Source organism: Puntigrus tetrazona, chromosome 7 (genome assembly GCF_018831695.1).
Source record: "Puntigrus tetrazona isolate hp1 chromosome 7, ASM1883169v1, whole genome shotgun sequence".
NCBI lineage: Eukaryota > Metazoa > Chordata > Actinopteri > Cypriniformes > Cyprinidae > Puntigrus > Puntigrus tetrazona.
This window is the reverse complement of record NC_056705.1, coordinates 33,401,343-33,418,301: the sequence shown is the minus strand read 5'-3', so window position 1 is coordinate 33,418,301 and position 16,959 is coordinate 33,401,343. Positions and strand designations below refer to the sequence as shown.

General features: G+C 35.8%; 1 long non-coding RNA gene across 1 annotated transcript in view; it reads right to left on the bottom strand.

Annotated features, from left to right (window-relative positions):
• LOC122348770 overlaps positions 1–16,686 on the bottom strand; it is a 41,772-nt gene extending 25,086 nt beyond the window's left edge. Inside the window, exon 1 of the long non-coding RNA XR_006251371.1 lies at positions 16,660–16,686. This is a non-coding gene — a long non-coding RNA (uncharacterized LOC122348770). The remainder of the gene's footprint in view (positions 1–16,659) is intronic.
• Between the last annotated feature and the right edge of the window lie 273 nt (positions 16,687–16,959).

The following is a 16,959-nucleotide window of genomic DNA, read 5'->3' as shown; positions in this document are numbered from 1 at the left end:
AAACAAACGTGGGTCACATTGCATTTAGCTGATACTTTTTTATTTTTAAAAAGGAATGTCTAAAGAACAAATACTGTTGGAAGCATAAATGTACCTTCTATCCTTCTTTTTTGAAACAATAGCATAGAACATACACATCTGAGTATCACAAATATTTTAATGTATTTTTTTTGCTAACCTTGTCCTCCTGTCTTTTGATGGATTTAAGTGTTTTGAATTTCTTAATGGCTCTTATATTCTACTGTAACTGGCAGCACACTCTGTATTTGTATTTAATAATATAATTGAATTTGTATTTATTTATTTATTTTTTACCAGTAAAACAGCGGAAGATGGGTAGAGCTTCTCGTTGCTGAATAAGATCTTGCAATCACACTCATAATCACACTCATAAACTGAAAATGCTGAACCTGTGTCCAGCTCCATTTGTACCACTTGATCATGAGACTTGAGACTGATGGCCTGTTTGTCTTTTCACCCAGACTGAACAATTCCAGACTGGCCAATGTATTCTCACTGTCCATGCCCAATATCCCATCAATTGTATTTTTCAAGCTTCTCTTTTCAGTGCAATATCTTTTGTCCTTCTCAGACACTTTTGCTTGGGCTCTGCTACACACTTTTTGAATGTGCCAATTTTTGTGACATTGTCTACACTCCACATTTGCATCTGTGCTGGGAGAGATAGATGAAAGGTTTCCACAATGAAAACAGAGCATCTGATTTGTTCTGCTTACAGTTGACAGCTTATTTACATTTCCAGCCTTTACATCACTTTGTAACTCGAGAGCATCTTTGGCTGCAGTTTCCATTGAAATGGTAATTTCTACTGCTCATTTAAATCTGGCTCAGTCCACAGTCTCTTTTGAATTCCTCCATGATGAATTCCACATACTAAACGTTCACACACAGCATGCAGTTTAACATGTCCAAATTGGCAATGCTTCAAGTTGGCCACAAAACTGGAAATTGTCTCTCCTCACACTGATTTTGAATAAAATCGAAAACATTTAGCAATCAGTAATGGTTTGGGTGATAAATGCTCTCACATAACTTGAACAAGATCTGCAAATGTTTTCTCTGAAAGTCGGATCGGTCTATGCAAGAGACTGCATGCTTTTTATCAGGCTGTTTATCTTCCGCTATATCCCCTAGGGCACATAGACTCCAGGGCCCAACAATTAATGCTTCATTAACAGTATACAAGTAACACAATTAAAATATCTATAACCAAAAATAACAATGTAAACACCAAAATGCAAATAGTAGCAGTAAATGGCAAATAAATGCTATAGCTATGTACTGACAGTATCCATAGTTTCATTTGACTTCACTGTGCTTTGTCACACGACTATGGTAACAGTAGCCACAACTACTAGAGAAAGATCAGCGAAACACTGCAGAAGGTACACACATGTTCCAATATGCCCAGGATATGTTGTGCTGTAAGAACTGTATAATTGTGCTGGAACAATAATGGCATCAGTGATACAAGCTTTGATCTTTGCAGATCTACTACTATCTGTAAAGAAGACTAAGCAGGTTTTTCAAGGTAGGCCAAATGTCAGGACAACTTTTTATTTACTTGCCAATATTTTAGCTGAAATCAGTATTGTTTAAAAAAAAACGTATTCTGTAGTGGATTACGCACACTCAGGTTTTTTTTTATTAATTTAATTAATCTTCAGACAAATGGGTTTTTATATTGTTTCAACATTTTTGTCTTTCCATTGAAAGTCTAGATAGTCTTTATTTTCAAGATTCAAAAGGGTTTTAGTTTGGGCTTTGACACGAAAAAAAAAACCCATGCGATGTATTACAAATAGGAAAACACTTGTATTTGTGATGAATGCTTGTTTTAGGTCAGTTCATTTTGGCTAGACATTTATTTCTAATTGATAATAATGGCATTATAACTTGTGCTTTAATTTAAAATTTATGTAAAATGTAAAGGAATAACTAACAACTTTTTTCCCCTCTCAATGCCAATTGACAATGCAGTTTTTTTTGTCCTTGTGTAACGCCACACCAGCAGAGGAGCCCTCCTGAATATTGACAGGCCGAGGTGAAGTGTGGCCAGTTCACCTGACTTACTGAGCAGTTTCTCTTTCTTCTTGACTATTGTGTATGACCATTGTCTGCCTTGTTTTGTTCTTGTTTACAGATTGTTCCTTACTTTGATGCTTTGATTGGACTGCCTTCTGGTTTGTGAACTTTTCCTGCCAACGTTTGCATTTTCTGCCTACTGTTTTGGATATATTTGCTGTGGATTCTAATAAACATCTGCATATGGATTTGGACAAGGCCGAGTCTTGTTACAGCATGCAGCATTTTTAGAATAAAAAAAATAGAAATTATTCGTAAACAATTTAGCTATGCTAATTGCTAAAATTCTTTACTGTCAGTTAATGGGTGAATGTTAGCATCCTTATCCAGCACCTACTATAACTACTTCACTTACTATAACTATTAATCTTACCTATTTCCTGTTTTCTTCCTTACCTAAGGATTTAGCTAATAAAGTTTAAGCTAATAGCTAATCAGCTAATAGCATGTAACAAGACAACTTTTGCCATTCATAACTTTATTAATAACTTCTAAACGTTTATTATATTTCAAGGGATTTTGGGATTTTCAAATTGGTATAAAATTGACATTGCAGTTCACTTAACTGCTTTATTATGACATATTTCCAGTGGTGTGCATGTGTAGACTGCCATGCAAAGGCAAAATACCGTAAATTTCAAAAATAATTCATTGATGTTTTTCCGGACATTCAAAATATCCTTTATCCTTTATCCTTTATCGGAGAAACCAAGGCAGAACACCATATAACACACAATTTTCGATTCTTTCTCTTTGTTTGGAATGGCTAAGTTGTTTAACTGCACATCAAATTGAAGTTACGGAGTTATACAAGGATCTGCCTTTATTTTACTGACTATTCAGGACTGCCATGTGCCATGCGCTTCGACTCATAAATGTTCATACATGTATCTGATCTGTCACTGAAGCACTTTATTAGACAAACAAATTAGATTGCGATCTACCAAACACACCTTATCTCTAACACCTTGGCAGCAATACATAATTGTAAATAACCAGAACTAATTAAATCCATGTTCTTGCTTTTCTTGCAACTTGATAAAATCAGTCCATTAATACATTACTGAACATAGCAAACAAATTTGTTGCAAAAAGGTATCCAGTCGCATTTAACGTTTAGTCTGCACCAACACCCCACACACAAATTCATACAAAGTTCTCAATACAGAAATGAGATTCATTTATACTTAGCCGTGAAGTTATAGTTCATTGCCATATATTTTCAACTATATTATTATTATTATTATTATTATTATTATTTTATATACAATTTTCACCAATTTCTTCCATGTGTTAATGAGATTTTTGAAAGTTATTATATTTAATAATATAGATTAATTCAGGCCTGCTGAAATGTACATGGAATTATATACTTGCATCTGGAAGTTTGTGTTAATAAACAATCTTAAAAAATTATATTTTATTAAAAGAAATGTTCCAAACAAATGTTTGGGTATGTTGTATTTTTAATAAAATGTAGGTGGAAATAAAACTGTAGCGACATGCTAGCCATAAAATAATGTTCCAACAACAAACTGGACACTTTGATGTTCCTGGAACGTTCCAAGTAAACATTCATACAACATAATATTTTGAATGAAAATTAGGTTGCAAGAACATTGCAGGAACGTTATGTAAACTGTAATATAACATTCTAGCAGCTTTAGGCAAACTGGACATTTTCATTTGTATTTTACTGGATATCAACTTGGAATGTTATTTTTTTTTATGAAATTTAGGTTACAAGAATGTTGCAGGAACATTATGCTAACCCTAAAATAATGTTCTAGGAATGTTAAGCAAACAGGACATTTTAACGTTCTTGGAACGTTCATAATTTATGTTCATAGAACGTTATTTTGTTTTAAAAAATTTAGATTGCAAGAACACTGCAGGAACATTATGCTAACTGTAAAATAACATTCATGTTAAGTTGGACATTTCCATGTTTTGGAACATTCCAAATAATATTTCATAACCAAACTAGAACATTGGGAAAATGTTCTCACAACATAAATTTGTAAGCTGTGTGGGCTGCAGATGTTTCTCATTAAGATAAAGTGGCCTGCTTATTGCATTCTTCCTCTGTGTCTGATTTAAAGCGGGCAGAATGCTAAAGCTATTGAGTTGTGACAAACACAAATAACTCTAATTTTTACACTTCCAATAAAATGTAAATGAAATACTATATTTATATATTTATTATAATTCACTGACAGAGCTGTGCAAATCCACATTGATAATGAATGTGGTTTTGCGCAGCTTGTCAGGTCATTAAAATGAATCATGCAGCATTTACTAACATTGCACTCATCAAATTGCTGGTATTTGCACCATTATTTAACTCCCCAAAAAGGAAAGTCTTCAAACAGGTAGTAGTAAGTGCTCCTTTTTGCAGACTGCACTGGTCATTATGGAAATGATGGCTTTAATATGCACATTTTAATATGCACTTTGTTAGTAAATCACCTGCAGAATTATCCTCTCTAATCGACATTTTTTGGTAATTGCACTCTAATGATAAATTGCACTGTTAATCTTAAATGTTGTAAATGCCCTGAATGTTGTAAATGTGAATGGTGCTGACTGCCAGTATAAAAGTGTTTTTACATATACGTTATATATTTTTTTGTCATGAAAGTCATCCAGAGCTTCCCAGTAAGAGAAATCACTGTTCTCACGGGCGACCTCAATGCCAAGAAGGATACGAAGGGGTAATGGGACAGCAGGGTCTAGGTGAGGTGAATGACAACGGAGAGAGAAATGCCAACCTATGTAAAACAAGCAAACTGGGTATAGGTGGAATTATCTTCACTCACCGAAACACAAGGTAACCTTGTTATCGCCAGACATGTTTACCCAAAACCAGATAAATCATGTGTGCATCATGAGGAAGTTCTGGAGATCTGCAAGATGTACATGACAGGAGAGGAGCAGATGTTGCTTTGCACCATCGCTTCTTGGTGGCTTACCTAAAGCTCAAGCTAAAGAAGACATGGACAGGACAGACAGGACAATGCCAGACCAAAAAGGACAGTGAAAGACAAGGAAGATAAAACCATGAAAGGTGAAGAAAAGCAGAAAAGAAGGTGCAAAGAACATTTTGAAGAGCTTCTGAACAGACCAGCTCCCCGAGAAGAACAGGATCACTGGAGAATCTGTGGATGTCACGGACAGCCACCAGTACTGAGCTTGGAGAAGCAAGAGTGTCGGTCTACTGCCTGTGTGTCCAGGATAACAGTTCTGTCTTGACAATGTTGAGTTGAAAGTGATGGTCCTTCAGCCAGCAAGAAATGTCTGTTAGGCAAGCTGAGATGCTAAGCTATCGTCGGGACATCAGGATGGAATGATAGGTTGAATTGAGTGTTTTCAGCATAACAGTGATATGAAATGCCATGTGTCTGATGACAGAACCTAGTGATGGCATGTATACAGAGAAGAGAAATAGTTCAAGAACTGTAACCTAAGGGACCCAGTAAGTTAGATGTTGTGAACACAACCCCTTCAAGTGTTTTTGCAATGAAAGGAAGAAGAGAAACCAGTTCACCTGTAGTTCTTTAAAAGAGATGGATTAAGGGTGGCTTAAGTAGTTGGGAGCCAGTCTAAATGCCGAGGGAAAATCATCAGTGTGATGGGATGTGTTAATGATGTGAGCAGACCTCCCAACCTTAGAAAAGTTTTTAAATACCACCAGGGGACTTCATTAAATATACTAGGGCGGTCGATATATCAATATGGATTAGTCATTATTTTGGTTTAAAATTGCATCTCATTACAAGTTTCAATATGCTACTATGCTGCTTTTTCAAATGTTCCTAAGTGGGAGGAGAACGTAGACTCACAGACACACAAAATAAGAGCCAGTATGGAGAAAAATAAATTTCTTATTTAAGTTAAAATTATTTAAATGCAAAACCCTAATCCTAAAGTGAAAAAAAGACTGAACTTTTTTCTTTTTCTGTTGCTTAGTTACGAGGGTTTTGCTTAGTTTAGCGTGACAAATTGTACCAGTGTACTTTGAGGTCAAAAAATTTAATTGTTTTAAAGAGCATGCAAGAGTTAGACGAATTGTTAATTTTGTTACGATAATATGTCTTTTAGCAGTGGAGACATTTGCAGAGAAGGAAGAGAGGAGTGACTGATACACTTTAGGGTCAATGGAATTTTTGGATTTCAGCACTTTAGACAGACAAAGGGCAGAATGGGTGGTACGAGCTTGCCAGATAGTGTCTAAACAAGATGTAAACGCCATTTCACAATGAGCATAATGTGAAAAGGTAAAGCAAATCACTGACAAAGAACAAAGCAAAAACGTACATTACGTATGTACATTAATGTGTATGCCATTACTTCCTTACCAGGGACAAACTTCAGACAAACACTGCTTTCATACCTACCCCAAAACGACTGAACGGCTTCTGCTAACTTATTCCTGCATGCTAAGTGGGGCTGACCAGCAATGCATTTTTCCTGAGATCTGTATCTCGTATATGGATTTAAAATCTTCTGCTGTTCAATATACAGCATTACTCTTCCAAGTTCTAAGCCAGGAAACTTACAAACTTACAATATATAATGTTTACAATACAACAGTAGCATCCATGATAAAAAAAAATGTTTTTGCTTAAAACTCACTTTAAGCCATCAATGAGGGCTTGTAATAGTGAGGAGGAAGTGATCTGAGATGTGCAGTAGAGCAACCAGTATATGATCAGAGAAGCACTGTGGTGTGTAAATAAAGTCCAGTTGTTTGCCTGATTTGTGAGTAGCCCTAGTTATGTATACATACATCATCTTTGTTGTCATCCTGTATTATTTTTTATTCTCATACCTGTCATCCAATGTTGTATTTAGTTGCTATTGTTATTTTTGCTTACACCTGCAATAAAACAAAGCTGAGTGAGGCCCTGAGTGAGATGTCAACAGTCCACCATTGTTTTTTTGCGTAGTAAGAATGTTTGTTAAGCGACTGAGGTGTTTTTTTAAATTTAATAATTTACATAGCAGTCATCATTTATTCTCTTTGTTTTTGAAGGGAATGCACCTTCAGCCTTTTTTGAATCTTTGCAAATTGCCTTTCCTATTAATGTGCTAGTTAGCAAGTTTTGCAGCTAAATGCAGCTAAAGTTGACAGTCTTATGAGGAAGGTTGGTCTTACCACGGAAGAGAGGACCAGTGTGAGCAGAGCTCATTAGCATTTAAAAGGACATGATCCGAAATTGTTTTTTGACAAGGTAAAACGGGGTGTCAGTTTACATAAGCATTGAGAAAATTTTAACTAAAGTAAGTTGCTGACTTTTCATTAGGACCCAGAAAAGCCATATCAACTTGTCCCCTGTAATAGGTTGGTCAGCCCCTAAAATTCAAATGATGGTAAGTGAGATGGCAAAGTATAAAAGTACACACGTCTAGGTTAGTTGAGAATGATAATTGTCAATTATATTAGCAGGGCTCCACAGCAAACAACTTCCAAAGGGAAAACCGATGGAGGAATGGCTGTAGTATTCAAAGCAGAGAAGGAAGGAACAGATGACCACAAGTGGCTGGTGCTCCTGGCAGAATCCCAGTGAGTGAAGTTAGGGTAGGATAGGAAAACCACACTGAAAACAAGGCAGGGAATGCCATCTGGTTCCTATATCCAAAGCATATCGTAATTACTTTTCAACAAAAAAGCTTTAATGACAGCTGCATGTGTGTGTCTCTTGGAACGTCAAGGGGGGAGGGGTGTCTTTGCAGCATTGGTCATGTCATAAAAGACCTTGGGGGATCTGCATGTAGTCAGGCAAAAGTAAATTTTCTGGGTCACCTTGTAATTAAGGTGGTGTGACCAAGGAGGACTGCAAACACTAATGAAGCAAGTCATTCTATGGCAGGAAGGGCCACTGACTTCTGGACGTCACCTCTCAGCATGATTCATCCTCCTGTGGTCCTCACATTTATGGAGTGGCTTTAACAGATTTGTAAAAGGCCCATTAAAATCACAGACAAAACGTTGCTAACACTTTTAATATGAGTAGTACTTTCAGTATTAAAGCTTAAAACATAATTGCTCATTTGTTTCCAAACTTGGCCTACATTAATATGTGAACAGATTATAGGCAATGATAAACATCTTTATTGAATTCAATAATGCAACATGCACAAGCACTTTGGGCCAGTCTTTGGGTCTAGGTCTTTTTTTTTGTCAAACTCATATACGCTGTGACAAGTAAAACAGCTTGAGTCAGCAGGCAGACTCATTGTTATTCAAATGAAGGAACATTTGATCATTATGCATACAATTTCTGAAAGATCTAGAGGGCCTTTTCCCAGAAATCTCTGCTGTATGTTTCTGTATCCTGGGAGAACAAAATGCAATCAAATGTAAAAGTATGATTCATAAAAGTATGATTCATAAAGAGCTCAAAAGACAGATAAAAGGCCATGCAAAGTGTATTTAGTCATTTACTGAATTAAAAAAAAAAGTGGCGTACATGTACCTCATTGACAAAATATTTTCTTCTTTTTTTAACTCAGATTATCAATGAATATATTTAAATTTGATTTTAGGAGGAACAGATAATCTATTCTTCACTGACAGTTAGCAAACACACTAATTCAGGAATGAAACAAGATCATGACTTATACTCAACTAATACTCAACCATTCACTCAAACATGATAATTCAATCAGTAATGTGTCAATTTTGTCTGTTACTTGAACTAATCTCTTGTTGTTGGTAGAGGAAAAAAATAGCAGTAACTGGTGATATATACTTTGTATAAAATGTAACAATGCATCATTTTCTTCAACTGCTGTATAAAAGCAACATCACCCTACCAATCGTGTTGTTTTCCTGAATATCACTAGGGTTGATATTCTCACTCCCAACTCGTCATGTTGCTGCTTGGTCAGGACCCTTTAGCTCCATTTTTCAATGTGCAGGTCCTCCATTGCTTTAAATAAGAAACCCTTGAATCAATATGTAAACGCAATGTAAACAGCCACAACAGTTTTATTTATATACATTATTTACACATTTATGAGCACTTAACCCAACTCCTTCCTGAAACCTACCATTTATCAATAAAACACAAGATATAACTACCAACGTAATTAATTAAAAAGTATTAAACGTGACATATTATGCCCCTTTTACAAAGTGTAATACAAGTCTCTGGTGTCCCCAGAATGTGTCTGTGAAGTTTGTATCCTACAGATCATTTATCTAATTTTGAAAATGCCTATTTTGAGTGGAGGCAGAAACACTTCAAATAGATTTTGGTGCCAGTTTTTTTAAATGCAAATGAGCTGTTGCTCCACGACGCTTTCCAGAGTAGAGCTGCAACATTACAGCTAGTACCTGCTAAAAACATAAATTTTGGTTCTAATGATCATGTTTATCACATTGACATCATGCATTTTTAAACCATATTAGTTTAAACTTCTGATATATGGTTTTCTGAGTAGAAATATCTGAAGGACACAGACAGAAAACGGCTGTCAAAGCATGTGAATGCTAAACTAAATTCTCATACACACAAATTTACAAGTTCACACAAGTTACAGTTGGTTATGTCTGTGAAGATATACAGCTGGGAAAGAAATCACATTTATTTTAGATCTGTGTGACAGCAGCAATAAACTGTAAATAAATCTGTAAATCTACTGCTCTTGTCTCTTCTGAGGCTCTGTTAGCCTGTTTTGCTTAAATATTTGCCATGGCATTAGAACTGCTACACAGCTGTAGCTTGCAAAATCAAAATGAAGGTGTAGCAGGTGGAAATTTACAGATTAAGAGATGGCAATATTAGAATGAGATCCCTTTGCAACATCATTAGGGAGCGAGATCAGATGTGCTCATTTTTCAGAACATTGCATACTAAAACAAAGAAACTGGGTTACTCTTTTTCACGTTTTCTTCGTTGGTAGATGCATTGGGGACCTGATTATTATCTCAGAAGCTGGGCTTTGTTAAATAGTGTGGTCATGTTTTTTTCCCCATTCAGAACTGACAGAGTGACATGTCTTGGGTATACTATAGATATTCTATAAAGAGATGGGATAGGGTGTCCGACTTTAGATTCGATAGGAGATAGAAAAGTTAAAGCATGTAAAGACCAATGCCCATCTCTTCATTTTCTTTGCCTCTTTCGGATACTGCAGATTCTTGTGTTCAGTGAGAACTGTGAAAGAGTGAACAGTCAATGCCTCCATTTCTCCAGCACTAGCTTGATGGCAAGCAACTCCCTGTTGCCAATATCTTAATTCCATTCTGCCAGGCTCAGCTTGCAGGAAAAGGAGGCGGGATGGAGTCTGGGTGGCACCCTCTGCTGCTGCGACAACACTGCTCCAACTCCTGTTGTGGAAGCATCCACTTTCACAACAAAGAGTTTCTCAGGAGCAGGATGCACTAGAATGGGAGCAGAGGTAATAGCATCCTTTAATACCTGAAATGCTTGGCCTCAAGGCTCCAGGACAGAGACTGTACTGTTACCTAAATGAAACAGTGGTGGAAATTGGAGAATCCTAGGAAACGTTAGAGTTTGAGACAGTAGTGGGTTTGGGCCAGGAGGTAATAGTATTGACCGTCCTCTCGTCCATCTGGATACCATTGCTGTCAATGCATATTCGGAAACAGACATGGTACGTTTGGCCTGGCAAAAATGTCCAGAAGAAGTCATGTAGTCATGTATAGTCTGTATGGTGAGACCCATCTGTCCCCAGATGGATTCTGCACTTTGCAGTGCCGGTCCTGTTAGCATAAAAAAAAATTACATAGGCAATCTTATCTTCGTGTAAATGAGCACTGACAAACTGATAAGCTGTAGCATGTGCTTTATGCTGGGTGAGGTTATTGAACCAGGGTGGGGCTGCTTGAAATTAAAATCGCTGGGATTGGGTGGTGATTGAGCCTGGCCACTCTGTGACAATTATTATATTATAATAAATAATATAATACCTGAAATTATTGTGGTAATTTTTAGGCCATATCACCCATCCCTATTACATACATGTGCAAACCATTAAATTAAGATAAAAAAACCAAAACAACGGAGGACCCTCACATCGAAAAATGCATTGCCAAGCGCTCCTGACCAAGCTGCAATATGAAACAAGTTAAGAGTGAGAATGTGTATTTGTAACTGTAAACTGTAAAAACAATGGTATTTCTTGGAATGCCTTTACTACTTTCTTCAGTTACTCGTTTTTGCTAGTTTCTTGCTAATGAAAATTCCACAATAATTTGATATAGTTTGTTGCAAAATAAACTACAATTATTTGTGGTGGATTATATGTGGCCTATTTAGTTTCCAGAGCAGATTCAAGCTATGAAATATTTAACTTCTTAGGTCCTCATATGAAATTTAATAAACAAAAGGCAAGTTAAAAAAAATGCTGTTTGTCAGCAGGCAAGGATAAAAAACAGACACATACTTGATACACTCACTTGCAGATATTTGACTTTTTTTTAGCAATTCTTGAATGCCTCATTAGTTTCCACTGAGCATCCTGACTGTTGTATACTGACGGTAGTAAACAAACATAATCAGTGCTTCAGAGCAAATTATTAGCTTTTCCACACACATACAGTATACAGTACTTTTGTCAGTTCCTGTGTGTTCATACCCTGTCTGTCTCACTGACATGCTAATTAGCCACAAGTTTAGCAGGTGTCAAAGAGCATCAAAGAGCAGCTGCATAATGTTTTTTTAACAGATGCACTAAATTATGCATGTGACCAAATGTGTGCTTTTACTCTTAAGCACATTGTATAATATTTGACTTCTTTAAAAGACTTCCTTTATATTGATATAATAAAAACATTATTTGTTAGTGTACTTGTGTAGCTCATTTTGCTAGTATTTTACATGTTAAATGACTGTTGGTATTTAGCTAAAGGGACAATGAAAGAAGCAATGCTTCCTTATCCTTCAACAGCATTGTTCATAACATGGACCAGTAAAGATATAACGGGCCCTAAAATGACACTTGACACTTAAAATATATTTTTCCATTGACTTGCTGCATATTTGGGTAACCGAAAGGAAAATGGTTTTACATGTAATTTCCAGTCTAGCACAACTGAACACATTCATGCTTTGCGACATCATTGTGGTTAGGTGAGTATGTAAACCATTTCAAACATCACACTCTATTTCCTTCCAGCAAAAAGCAACATTTTCTGTGTGACAACCCTAAAGCTGCTCAGCCAAAAGAACAGAATTGAACAGAAAAGGGATAATTGTGGCACCAAGCTACTACACTCCTCTAAACTCATTTCCTGTTTGTTCACTATTTAAGACCATCCACAGCTCATTGTGAAGTATTGCCAGTTCTAAGTGTTATTCTAATGTTATTCCTAGATGCTACCCGGTGTATGATTCTGCTTGATTTTCTTGACTCAAGGAATTTGTTCGAGACCTGATTTGGACTATTTTGTGTGTTTCTTGTCTCTTAGATTGCCTCTGCACCTGCCGACAGATTGAACTGCTTCATTGGTTCATCTCTCTGCCTGTTTCCCAACTTCTGTGTAAGATAGTTATCTCAGTAACACTTTATTTTGATGGTCCTTTTGAAAACTGTGTTGACACTAAATAATGCTGCAACTCACATGTCAATGAACTCTCACTAGAGTACAATGATGTCAGCTGATATTAGGGAGTTATGATGATTTTAACTTTAGATTTTTGATCAGTAAATGAACAGTATTCTAAAGTGTTACCCAGTCTACTAATACTCTGCTAACACTCTAATGAGTTAGTAGAAATATAGGTTCAGTGTTACACAGAATAAAAAGGGTCATCAAAATAAAGTGAAATCGTTATCTCTAATAAACTTCTGCATTTGTATCCTCAGAGTTTTCATTACAGGATACTTCACCTCCGTGGATCCTGTAGAAGTGCTAATCTGCAAACTGCTTTCTCATAACAGAGTAACATGCTAAGGAGCTACCAAGAGCAGCTAACCAAGCTCCAATCTGTCATCCAGCACCTGAAGCAGGTACATCCAATCTCTTCCACCGCCCACTCTGAAAGCTGTAAGCCTCACTCTTCCTGACAATATTTGATGGTATGGCTGAACAATGCAAGGGTTTCATTTGTCAAGTCAAGACCTATTTTAATTATGAAGGGGAAAAGTTTGAGTCAGAGGAAAAGAAGTGTACATTCTTAATGACACTGTTGACGGCAGAGCTATCGGTTGGGTTTCAGCAATCTGATGTTCTGTGGGTTATTTCTTCAACAAATCTGTGAAGTTTTTGAATGTTTCAAAACACAAATCAATAGCATGTTTAGGCACCACATAACCCATGCAATTGATTGGGGCTCCACGTGTTTTTTTTTTTGGACTGGTGAGTAATTGGGTCAATACAAGATTAATGATAAGCTTCAGGACAAACAATACTGTTATTGATATGTGTGTTGTTTTATATCCATACTTCTGTGTTAATGGCGAATTAGAAGCTGTTCTTTTAAATTGATTGCAAGCTGATAATGCATGGTTTGGCATAACATGCAGCAGCATGCTCTTGGTCTCAAAGTGCACCAAAAAAAAACAAAACAATTTTACAAATAGTACAAGTTGGATTGAATCTTGATCATGTAGATAACAGAGATATTTTTTTTTTTCTAAAACAGAGAGGGACACAACTGTTTCCTGAGAAATTCGATGTTTTAATTTTCTTAAATAAAAATCGAGATGCTAGAATTCTCCATTACATTCTGTTGGGCTCCAATGCACATGATGTTCAAAAATATTGCTATGGTGTGCTAAGTAAATCTTTTCTCTTCATTTTGAAGGGCCTTTTTATTTTGTGATTTTACACAAATAAACACACAAACACACACACACACACACACACATATTAATATTACATATAATGTGCTTAATGTGGCTTCTGTTTGCTTGAGGGCATTTGTTACTCCAGAAATAAAATAACTTGAAATTTTCAACGTCTTCATTTTTCATCTTCATCAACATTTTTAAACCAAATTATAGCAGTGACTTATCACACAATATATGTACATGACCTCAATAATTTTTGGTGATGCCATATTGACCATTATATTTACATAAAAATAACATGAAAAAAATAAGATTCCCATCCAACCCTGCAATCCACCAATCAAGGCCATCAATGATGAGCTCAATGGAAAAGCCATAACACTAAACAAAAAAACTCTTTCTTCATGTCAGAGCTCTACATCAAGAATCCATCACCTTCTACATTGTTGACTCTCCCAAGCACAAGATTATTCTGAGACACCTCCGGTCATCCACTCACCACCCTGATATTTCCTGGCATCATGGTGAGCTGACTCATTGGTCTTCCTGCTGTCTAGATCACTGCTTCCCTACGAAACCTCAGGCCAGTCTCACCATCAGCATAGAAAGTCCAGATACACATAAGAAGATTGACATTCACCTCCATTATCATATAGCAATTAAGGAAAGTGATGATCTACAGCAACCTAGATTTAAGGAGTGCTTACATCCTCATGGGAATCAAAGAGTGGAATGAATGGAAGACTGCTTTTCTCATCACCAGGGGGCAATGTGAATATCAGGTTATGCCATATGGGTTTGCCAACATTTCTGCCATTTTCCAGTCTTTCAAGGATCTTCTGAACAAGTTTGTGGCCACCTATATTGATGACATCCTTGTATTCTCAAAGACAGAGACAGAATATATCAACCATGTCAGAAAAGTACTATCCTGTTCATTTGAACATCAGTTCTACATCAATGCAGAAAAGTAAGTTTCATGTGAGTCAAACTTACTCAAGGTGAGTAAATTACATCCATGTGTCGTCTTTTCTAGGAAACTAACCTCCGCTGAGCAAAATTTAACAAGAGATCATTCACATGCTAATTGTAAAGTATTGCCAGTTGATCTGCCTTACCAAGCGTTATTCTCCTGTTCTTCTTGATTATGCTACCCTGTGTATGATTCTGCTTGATTTTCTGACTCATTTGCTTATTACCCTTTGTTTTGATGCCTGATTTGGACTGATGCATGTTTTTTAGACCCATTGCCTGCATTATTGTTCTTGTCTTTTGGATAACCTTATACCTGCAGACAAATTGGACTGCTTCACTGGTTTTGAACTCTCTGCCTGTTTCCCTAACTTCTATGTAAGATAGTTATCGCTAATAGAAACTTCCACATATGGATCTTCTAACCTAACCTCAGCATCTTCATTACAGTAATGACTAATTCTGTAACAATCTTCATAAAACTTCTTTTAATCACATTATTCCGCTTTTTTTATTCTTTATAGAAGTAAAACATGTTAAAATAAACGTTTTTTGAAGAATGTGTTAATATGTGACCCTGGACCACAAAACCAGTTATAAGTAGCATACCAGAGCAATAAACAATACATTACATGGGTTAAAATTATTTGACATTTATTTTATGCCAAAAAAACCATTAAGATAATCCTAAAGATTATGTTCTGTGAAGATATTTTGTCATTTTTCTTATCGTACATATAAAAAAGTTATTAGTATTATGGATTGCTAAGAACTTTTTGGATAACTTTAGTGATTTTCTGAACATTTTGCACCCTTAGATTTTAAAATAGTTGTATATCTTGAACAAATATTGGTATATCGTAACAAACCACAAATCAATAGACATCTTATTCATTCAGATGTGTACAACATATAAATCACAATAAAAACCTAATAAACAAAACACTTTTTGAATAGTTTTATGGTCAAGCTTCACATAACATAACTTATTTATTACATATTTATTTACTTTATTTATTTACGCACATGCATGATGCCCTAGGCAATCATTTTTATAGGTGCATGGCCTCCATCTCCAGGATACTTCTTTTTGGCTCCTAAATATTTCATTGCCATATGGACACTAGTACAAATAATGGTTGGCAACTCCTGTTATAAATTGGACATGTCATTCCTCTAAAACTAGTTCCAACTGGTATTCATATATATAGTTTTAAATATGACTGTTTTTCCAATCTCTTTTAACCTTTTAGGTGGGTTGTTATTCTTAGAATTTCCTGAATAATAAGCTGTCATTACACTGCAAAACTATGACAACCAATTAAATGGAACCATAAGCACTCAAATGACCTGTAAATGGAAAAGGCCACTGAAAACCACATATCCCTATTGTTCATTGGCAAATAATATTCATTATTCACATTACAGTTCATTTATGTAGACAGACAGTTTTGGTCAGGATTCAAGAGAATTAATTACTTTTCTGATACAGCCCATGTAAAAAATACAGTAAGTCTTTTATTCTCACTATCAGACTTAAAAAAATTATAACATAAAATTCAAAACCTTTAGCCACACTAGGACAAAGCATCTAACAATAAATTCTCTCTCTCGCTCTCTTTTCTGCAACATCTGGCAACCTTAAAATCTTTTATAGCTTCTGTAGGGTGTCACAGGAATCCATATGAATTGAGAAAAAAAAAAATTAACTATGTGTAAAACAGTATTTAAAAAAAAAGGGGAAACAATAATGATGTAATTTCCATTCAAATAGACAAGATTGTGTCAGTCTGATTGTGAGATACAATATTCTACCTGTTATAATGTTGAATTAGTCATGCACAAAGCACTCAGCTTGTTGCCATGGTACTTACAGGAGGTCCTGTGGAGAAAGCAGAAAATAAGAACAAATAGTTACAATTTATTTCAAATTTGTTCCAGGTGAGTTAGTTTGCACATTTATAAAAGACATCAAGCAGCTGTTGCTTATACCCCCATGTTCCAGCATTTTACTTGCTGAAAATGACCTTCTTTTTGATAAACAGCATCCCTGCAGGGATAGAGAGGGACTTCTGAATACTAATTTCAATGGTAATAAAAAGAGAGGAATCATAC